At 41.3% G+C, this 9,564-nt stretch overlaps 1 non-coding gene across 1 annotated transcript; it reads left to right on the top strand.

Moving 5' to 3' along the window:
• Nucleotides 1-921: 921 nt before the first annotated feature.
• LOC148572280 (small nucleolar RNA R71) lies at nt 922-1,029 on the top strand. Its single transcript, XR_015908629.1, has one exon. It is a non-coding gene; the product is annotated as a small nucleolar RNA R71 (small nucleolar RNA).
• The last annotated feature ends 8,535 nt before the right edge of the window (nt 1,030-9,564 follow it).

Below are 9,564 nucleotides of genomic sequence, written 5' to 3'. Positions count from 1 at the left end.
GAAGGGCAGAAGGAGGTTCATTGGAATCTCTATGGTCTCTATATGAGCCTCAGATTCCTTTGGTTCCTCTAAGGGGAACTCCTTATTGTCCACTGAACATCCCAGGAGGTCTTCCTCACTAGGATTCACGTCATCCTCCTCTCTTGTGGGTTCGGCCATTTTGGTTATATCAATGGCCTTGCACTCTCTCTTTGGATTTTCTTCTGTATTGCTTGGGAGAGTACTAGGAGGAATTTCAGTGACCTTTTTACTCAACTGGCCTACTTGTGCCTACAATTTTCTAATGGAGGACCTTGTTTCATTCATAAAACTTAAAGTGGCCTTAGATAGATCAGAGACTATTTTTGCTAAGCTAGATGGATTCTGCTCAGAATTCTCTATCTGTTGCTGAGTGGATGATGGAAAAAGTTTACTATTGTTAAACCTGTTTCTTCCACCATTATTAAAGCCTTGTTGAGGCTTTTGTTGATCCTTCAATAAAAAATTTGGATGATTTCTCCATGAGGGATTATAGGTATTTCCATAGGGTTCACCCATGTAATTCACCTCTGCTATTGCAGGGTTCTCAGGATCATAAGCTTCTTCTTCAGAAGATACATCTTGAGTACTGTTGGATGCAGCTTGCATTCCATTCAGACTTTGAGGAATCATATTGACTTACTGAGTCAATATTTTGTTCTGAGCCAATATGGCATTCAGAGCATCAATTTCAAGAACTCCCTTCCTCTGAGGTGTCCTATTACTTACAGGATTCCTCTCAGAAGTGTATATAAACTGGTTGTTAGCAACCATGTCAATGAGTTCTTGAGCTTCTGCAGGCATTTTCTTTAGGTGAATGGATCCACCTGCAGAATGGTCCAATGACATCTTTGATAACTCAGACAGACCATCATAGAATATATACATGATGGTCCATTCTGAAAGCATGTTAGAAGGACACTTTTTGGTCAGTTGCTTGTATCTCTCCCAAGCTTCATAGAGGCATTCACCTTCTTTTGGTCTGAAGGTTTGAACATCCACTCTAAGTTTGCTAAGCTTTTGAGGAGGAAAGAACTTGGCTAAGAAAGCCATGACCAGCTTATCCCAAGAGTTCAGGCTATCTTTAGGTTGAGAATCCAACTATATTCTAGCTCTGTCTCTTACAGGAAACGGGAAAAGCATGAGCCTTTAGACCTCGGGATCAACCCCATTGGTCTTAATAGTATCACAGATATGAAAGAATTCAGTTAAAAACTGAAAAGGATCTTCAGATGGAAGTCCATGAAACTTGCAGTTTTGTTGCATCAGAGAAACTAGTTGAGGTTTAAGCCCAAAATTGTTTGCTCCAATGGCAGGGATTGATAAGTAAGAAAAAGAGATGATAAGTAAGATCTAAGAGATGATACATTCCATATTCCAGGGATGTCATTTCCTTGTAACGTTTGAAGTTTATATGCTCCCTTGCCGAGTATTTGTATTACTCGGTAAGGGCCTTCCCATGTTGGTGCGAGCTTTCCATGTGTTTGTGGTTTCCGTGCTTCTTCCGTTCGTCTTAAGACGAGGTCTTCTTTGGTGAAGGACCTGGGTTTGACCATCTTGTTGTATTTTCTTTTTATTATGCTTTGCATTGCTTTGTGCCTTATCTCAGCTTTGTATCTGTCTTCCTCTATTGTATCCAATTCTGCTTGTCTGATGTTATCATTGTTTGGTGCCGATGTTTGTGTTGTTCTTCCTGATGTTAGGGCGATCTCGACTGGGATCATTGCGTCGGCACCATAGACAAGTCGGTAAGGGGTCTCGTTGGTGGTTGTTTGTTTTGTTGTATTGTAACTCCACAGTATTTCTGGGATTAACTCCGCCCATTCTCCTTTGGCTTCGCTGAGCTTTTTCTTAAGTGCGATGAGAATTACTTTGTTAGCTGCCTCGGCGAGTCCGTTTGTTTGTGGGTGTTCTACTGATGAAAAGTGATGCTTAATTTTGAAACCCTGCAAAAATTCTGCCAGGTTTTGATCGGTAAACTGCCGACCATTGTCAGTTATAATAGCATGTGGTATACCAAAACAACAAATAATGTTTTTCCAGAGAAAAGCTCGGACCTTTTCAGCCCCTATTTTTGCTAAAGGCGTTGCTTCCATCCATTTCGAAAAATAGTCAATTGCTACAAGTAAATACTTTACCTGCCTGGGAGCTTTGGGGAAAGGGCCGAGAATATCAAGCCCCCATTTATAAAATGGCCAGCTTACCTCCGAGGTATGTAGATTCTCGGCCGGGCTATGTATTAGTGGTGCGTGTTTTTGGCAGCTGTCGCATCTCCTTACCTTTTTGATACAATCGCTCTTCATTGTTGGCCAATAATAACCTGCTCTGGCAACCTTAGATGCCAGGCTTATTCCTCCAATGTGGTTACCGCATACTCCTTCATGGGCCTCGTCCATGGCGATCTTAGCTTCATCCGTGTTTAGACATCTTAGTAATGGTTGGGAGAAACCTCGTTTGTATAGTTTTATTCCTATCAGTGTGAAGGATGCTGCTCACCTTTTGAATGCTCTTTGGTCTGTGATAGTTGTTGGTATGGTTCCAGTTTGTAGGTATTGTTTGTATGTTGCCCTCCAGTCTTGTTCCTATGATATAGAGAATATTCTTTTGCTAAAGCTCGGTTCAGCGAGGGTTAGCTGAGATATAACAGAATCATGCATACATTTCCTAGTTGTTGCTAGTTTTGATAAAGCATCTGCTCGGGTGTTTTGTTCCCGAGCTATATGTGTGATTTGTATTGAAGTAAACTGAGGTATGAGTTCTCTTACCAGTGCGTGATATTTTTCTAACAATTGGTCCTTTACCTGAAAATTCCCGGTTACCTGTTGTACCACCAGTTGCGAGTCACAGTATACCTGTAGGTGTGTTATGTTTAAAGACTGTGCAAGTCGAAGTCCGGCGAGTAGAGCTTCATACTCGGCTTAATTGTTGCTTGTTTGGAATGAGAACCTGATTGACTGTCCCGCTTGGAGGTCGGATTTGTCTGTTAGATATACGCCTGCTCCTGATCCTTCTGAGTTTGAAGCTCCATCTACATAGAGCTCCCAAGTGTGTTCGTGATCTGCTTGGTCTGTTAATTCGGCTAGAAAATCTGCTAAGAATTGTGCCCTTATTGTCCTCCTCGGCTCGTATGTTATGTCAAATTTGGATAATTCTATTGACCATTTGGTGAGTCTTCTTGAGACCTTGGGTCGAGTGAGGATCTGTCGCAGAGGCTGATTTGTTTTAACGATAACCTTACTGCTTTGGAAGTAGTGCCTTAATCTTCTTGCCGTAAGTATTACTGCATATGCTAGCTTCTCCATTGGTGGATATCTGAGTTCGGCATTCTGTAATGTTTTACTGACGAAGTAGACTGGCTCCTATTTATCTTGCATCTCCGTGACGAGTACTGAACTGATAGCCTTTGAGGATACCGATAAGTATAGTAATATTGGTTTTTCTAAGTTCGGCTTCTGTAAGATCGGCGGTGACGAGATTATGGATTTCAACTTCTGGAAAGCTGCTTCACACTCCGTGTTCCAGTTGAACTTTGTTTGCCTTTTTAGTATGTTGAAAAAATGCTGAGAGTGTGTTGATACACTTGGTATAAATCGAGATAGTGCGGCTAGCCTTCCATTTAGTCTCTGGACTTCCTTTATTGTTCGGGGACTTCTCATGTTAATGATTGCTTCAAATTTTTCGGGATTGGCCTCAATGCCTCTTGATGTCAACATGAAGCTCAGGAACTTTCCTCCTTTAACCCCGAAGGCATACTTCTCCGGGTTAAGTCGCATGTTATGTTTCCTTAACTGACCGAACACTTCTTGTAGGTCGGCATCATGGGTGTGTTCTTGTTGAGTCTTGACGACCATGTCGTCGACGTATACTTCCAAATTTCTCCCTATTTGTTTGTTGAAGACCTTGTCCATGAGGCGTTGGTAGGTCGCCTGGTATGCGAAATTGCTACTCAGGTTGTGAATTGTTGTTCGAAATTGATTCCCTGGCAATGGCACCAAAAACGGATGCACAGGACCATGGTCTAAACATATCTTCACAACTTCGCATAACTAACCAACAAGTGCACTGGGTTGTCCAAGTAATATCTTACATGAGTAAGGGTCGAATCCCACGGAGATTGTCGGTATGAAGCAAGCTATGGTCACCTTGTAAATCTCAGTCAGGCGGATATAAAATACTAATGGAGTTTTCGAAAGTAATTAATAAGATAGGGATAGAAATACTTATGTAAATCACTGGTGAGAATTTCAGATAAGTGAATAGAGATGCTTTCGTTCCTCTGAACCTCTGCTTTCCTGCTATCTTCATCCAATCAGTCTTACTCCTTTCCATGGCTGGCTTTATGTGATACATCACCATTGTCAATGGCTACTTTCGGTCTTCTCTCGGGAAAATGATCCAAATGCCCTGTCACGGCACGGCTAATCGTCTGGAGGCATCACCCTTGTCAATGGCTTCATCTTATCCTCTCAGTGAAAATGGTCAACGCACCCTGTCACGGCACGGCTATTCATCTGTCGGTTCTCGATCATGCTGGAATAGGATTTACTATCCTTTTGCGTCTGTCACTAACGCCCCGCAATCGCGAGTTTGGAGCTCATCACAGTCATTCATTCATTGAATCCTACTCAGAATACCACAGACAAGGTTTAGACCTTCCAGATTCTCTTGAATGCCGCCATCATTCTAGCTTACACCACGAAGATTCTGGTTAGGAGATCTAAGAGATACTCATTCAGTCTAAGGTAGAACGGAAGTGGTTGTCAGGCACGCGTTCATAGGGAATGATGATGATTGTCACGTTCATCACATTCAGATTGAAGTACGAATGAATATCTTAGAAGCGAAACAAGATGAATTGAATAGAAAACAGTAGTACTTTGCATTAATCTTTGAGGAACAGCAGAGCTCCACACCTTAATCTATGGAGTGTAGAAACTCTACCGTTAAAAATACATAAGTGAAAGTCCAGGCATGGCCAAGAGGCCAGCCCTCAAACGTGATCTAAGATAGCATACAACTGATCAAAGATACCTAATACAATAGTAAAAGGTCCTATTTATAATAAACTAGCTACTAGAGTTTACAGAAGTAAGTAATTGATGCATAAATCCACTTTCGGGGCCCACTTGGTGTGTGCTTGGGCTGAGCTTTAACTTTCCACGTGCAGAGGCCATTTGTGGAGTTGAACGCCAGGTTTTGATCCATTTCTGGCGTTCAACTCTGGTTTTGGATCCTTTTCTGGCGCTGGACGCCAGATTTGAGCAGAGAGCTGGCGTTGAACGCCAGTTTGCGTCGTCTAAACTTGGCCAAAGTATGGACTATTATACATTACTGGAAAGCCCTGGATGTCTAATTTCTAACGCAATTAAAAGCGCGCCATTTCGAGTTCTGTAGCTCCAGAAAATCCACTTTGAGTGCAGGGAGGTTAGAATCCAACAGCATCAGCAGTCCTTCTTCAACCTTTGAATCTGATTTTTGCTCGAGTCCCTCAATTTCAGTCAGAAAATACCTGAAATCACAGAAAAACACACAAACTCATAGTAAAGTCCAGAAATGTGAATTTAACATAAAAACTAATGAAAACATCCCTAAAAGTAGCTAGATCCTACTAAAAACATACTAAAAACAATGCCAAAAAGCGTATAAATTATCCGCTCATCACAACACCAAACTTAAATTGTTGCTTGTCCCCAAACAACTGAAAATCAAACAGGATAAAAAGAAGAGAATATACTATAAATTCCAAACTATCAATGAAACATAGCTTCAATTATATGAGCGGGACTTATAGCTTTTTGCCTCTTGAATAGTTTTGGCATCTCACTTTATCCATTGAGGTTCAGAATGATTGGCATCTATAGGAACTCAGAGTTCAGATAGTGTTATTGACTCTCCTAGTTCAGTATGATGATTTTTGAACACAGCTTCTTTATGAGTCTTGGTCGTGGCCCTAAGCACTTTGTTTTCCAGTATTACCACCGGATACATAAATGCCACAGACACATAATTGGGTGAACCTTTTCAGATTGTGACTCAGCTTTGCTAAAGTCCCCAATTAGAGGTGTCCAGGGTTCTTAAGCACACTCTTTTTTTGCTTTGGACCTTGACTTTAACCGTTCAGTCTCAAGTTTTCACTTGACACCTACACGCCACAAGCACATGGTTAGGGACAGCTTGGTTTAGCCGCTTAGGCCAGAATTTTATTCTTGTAGGCCCTCCTATCCACTGATGCTCAAAGCCTTGGGATCCTTTTTATTTGCCCTTGCCTTTTGGTTTTAAGGGTTATTGGCTTTTTGCTCTTGCCTCTTGGTTTTAAGAGCTTTTGGCTTTTTCTGCTTGCTTTTTCTTTTTCTTTCTATTATTATTTTATTTTTTATTTTTTTCGCCTATTTTTTTTTCTGCAAGCTTTGTTCTTTGCTGCTTTTTCTTGCTTCAAGAATCATTTTTTGTGATTTTTTAGATTATCAAATAACATGTCTCCTAGTCATCATTCTTTCAGGAGCCAACATATTTAACATTCTTAAACAACAACTTCAAAAGACATATGCACTGTTCAAGCATTCATTCAGAAAACAAGAAGCATTGTCACCACATCAATATAATTAAGCTAAGTTCAAGGATAAATTTAAAACTCATGTACTTCTTGTTCTTTTGAATTAAAACATTTTTTTCATTTAAGAGAGGTAATGGATTCATAGGACATTCATAACTTTAAGACATAGTTACTAACTACTAATGATCATGTAATGAAGACACAAACATAGATAAGCACATAACATAGAAAACGAAAAACAGAAGAAATAAGAACAAGGAATGAATCCACCTTAGTGATGGTGGCGTTTCCTTCTTGAGGAACCAATGATGTCCTTGAGCTCTTGTATGTCTCTTCCTTGTCTTTGTTGCTCCTCCCTCATTGCTTTTTGATCTTCTCTAATTTCATGAAGGATGATGGAGTGCTCTTGATGTTCCACCCTTAGTTGCTTCCAATAATTGTGTGGAAGAAAATGTCTCCCCTGAGGTATCTCAGGGATCTCTTGATTTGCAGTCAAATGTTCTACCACTGAGCTATAGACCCTTGATGGAAGTTTTTGTCTTCTCTTTCCTCTTTCTAGAGGTTTCCCTGGCCTTAGGTGCCATCAATGGTTATGGAAAAAACAAAAAAGCTATGCTTTTACCACACCAAACTTAGAATGTTGCTCGCCCTCGAGCAAAAGAAGAAAGAATAGAAGAAGAAGAAGAAGAAGATATGGAGGAGATGGATGGATGTGTTTATTCGGCCATATGGGTGGGATTGGGTGGGAGAGAGATGTTGAATTTTGAAGGTAGTGGGTGTATGGATGTGAGTGGTAAATGGAAAACAGAAGGGATGATCATGAATGGAAAGAGAGATGAGGAAGTAGGTGGGGATCCTGTGGGATCCACAGATCCTGAGATGATCCTGTGGGGTCCACAGATCCTGAGATGATCCTGTGGGGTCCACAGATCATGAGGTGTTCAAGGATTTACAACCTTGCACCAAATTAGGCAAGTAAAATGCCCTTGCACACAACTCTGGGCGTTCAGCGCCAGGTTGGTGCCCATTTTGGGTGTTCAACGCCCATTTGTTGCCATTTCTGGCGTTGAACGCCAGAACCATGCTTGTTCTGGGCGTTCAGCGCCAGGATGCTGCCCATTTTGGGCGTTCAGCGCCAGAACCATGCTCTGTTCTAGCGTTGAACGCCAGGCAGATGCTTCCTCCAGGGTGTGATTTTTCTTCTGCTGTTTTTGATTCCGTTTTCAATTTTTATATTTATTTTGTGACTCCACATGATCATGAACCTATAAAGACATATAACTAAGAAAAATATAGTTAGATAAAAATTGGGTTGCCTCCCAACAAGCGCTTTTTTAATGTCAGTAGCTTGACAGTGGGCTCTCATGGAGCCTCACAGATGTGCAGAGCTTTGTTGAGACTCTCCAACACCAAACTTAGAGTTTGACTGTGGGGGCTTTGTTTGACTCTGCTTTGAGAGAAGCTTTTTCTGCTTCCTCTCCATGGATGCAGAGAGAGATCCTTGAGTTGTAAACACAAGGTTGTCCTTATTTAATTGAAGGATCAATTCTCCTCTGTCCACATCAATCACAGCTCTTGCTGTGGCTAGGAAAGGTCTTCCTAGGATGATGGATTCATCCTCTTCCTTTCCAGTATCCAGAACTATGAAATCAGCAGGGATGTAAAGGCCTTCAACCTTTACTAACACGTCCTCTACTTGTCCATAAGCCTGTTTTCTTGGATTGTCTGCCATCTCTAATGAGATTTTAGCAGCTTGCACCCCATAGATTCCCAATTTCTCTATTACAGAGAGGGGCATGAGGTTTATTCCTGAACCAAGGTCACACAGAGCCTTAAAGATCATGGTGCCTATGGTACAGGGTATTATGAACTTTCCAGGATCCTGTCTCTTCTGAGGTAATGTCAGTTGATCCAGATCACTTAGTTCATTGGTGAACAAGGGAGGTTCATCTTCCCAAGTCTCAATACCAAATAATTTGGCATTCAGCTTCATGATTGTACCAAGAAACTTGGCAGTTTGCTCTTCAGTAACATCCTCATTCTCTTCAGAAGAGGAATACTCATCAGAGCTCATGAAGGGCATAAGGAGGTATAATGAAATCTCTATGGTCTCTAGATGAGCCTCAGAGTCCTTTGGTTCCTCAGAGGGAAGCTCCTTATTGATCACTGGACGTCCCAGGAGGTCTTCCTCCTTGGGATTCACGTCCTCCTCTCCTTTTTTTGGGTTCGGCCATGATGCTTATGTCAATGGCCTTGCACTCTCCTTTTGGATTCTCTTCTGTATTGCTTGGGAGAGTACTAGGAGGGATTTCAGTGATCCTTTTACTCAGCTGACCCACTTGTGCTTCCAAATTTCTAATGGAAGACCTTGTTTCATTCATGAAACTTACAGTGGCCTTAGATAGATCAGAGACTAAGTTTGCTAAATTAGAAGTATTTTGTTCAGAGTTCTCTGTCTGTTGCTGAGTGGATGATGGAAAAGGTTTATTATTGTTAAACCTGTTTCTTCCACCATTATTAAAGCCTTGTTGAGGCTTTTGATCCTTCCATGAGAAATTTGGATGATTTCTCCATGATGAGTTATAGGTGTTTCCATAAGGTTCACCTAAGTAATTCACCTCTGCTATTGCAGGGTTCTCAGGATCATAAGCTTCTTCTTCATAAGAAGCCTCTTGAGTACTGTTGGATGCAGCTTGCATTCCATTCAGACTCTGAGAAATCATATTGACTTGCTGAGTCAATATTTTATTCTGAGCCAATATGGCATTCAGAGTATCAACTTCAAGAACTCCCTTCTTCATAGGCGTCCCATTACTCACAGGATTCCTCTAAGAAGTGTACATGAACTGGTTATTAGCAACCATGTCAATGAGTTCTTGAGCTTCTGCAGGCGTTTTCTTTAGGTGAATGGATCCACCTGCAGAAGTGTCCAGTGACATCTTTGATAGCTCAGATAAACCATCATAGAATATATCCAGGATGGTCCATTCTGA

This window comes from Arachis ipaensis, chromosome B3 (genome assembly GCF_059453495.1).
Source record: "Arachis ipaensis isolate K30076 ecotype BB chromosome B3, ASM5945349v1, whole genome shotgun sequence".
Taxonomy (NCBI): domain Eukaryota; kingdom Viridiplantae; phylum Streptophyta; class Magnoliopsida; order Fabales; family Fabaceae; genus Arachis; species Arachis ipaensis.
The sequence above is the reverse complement of the archived record's forward strand: the minus strand, read 5'-3'. Positions and strand labels throughout refer to the sequence as shown.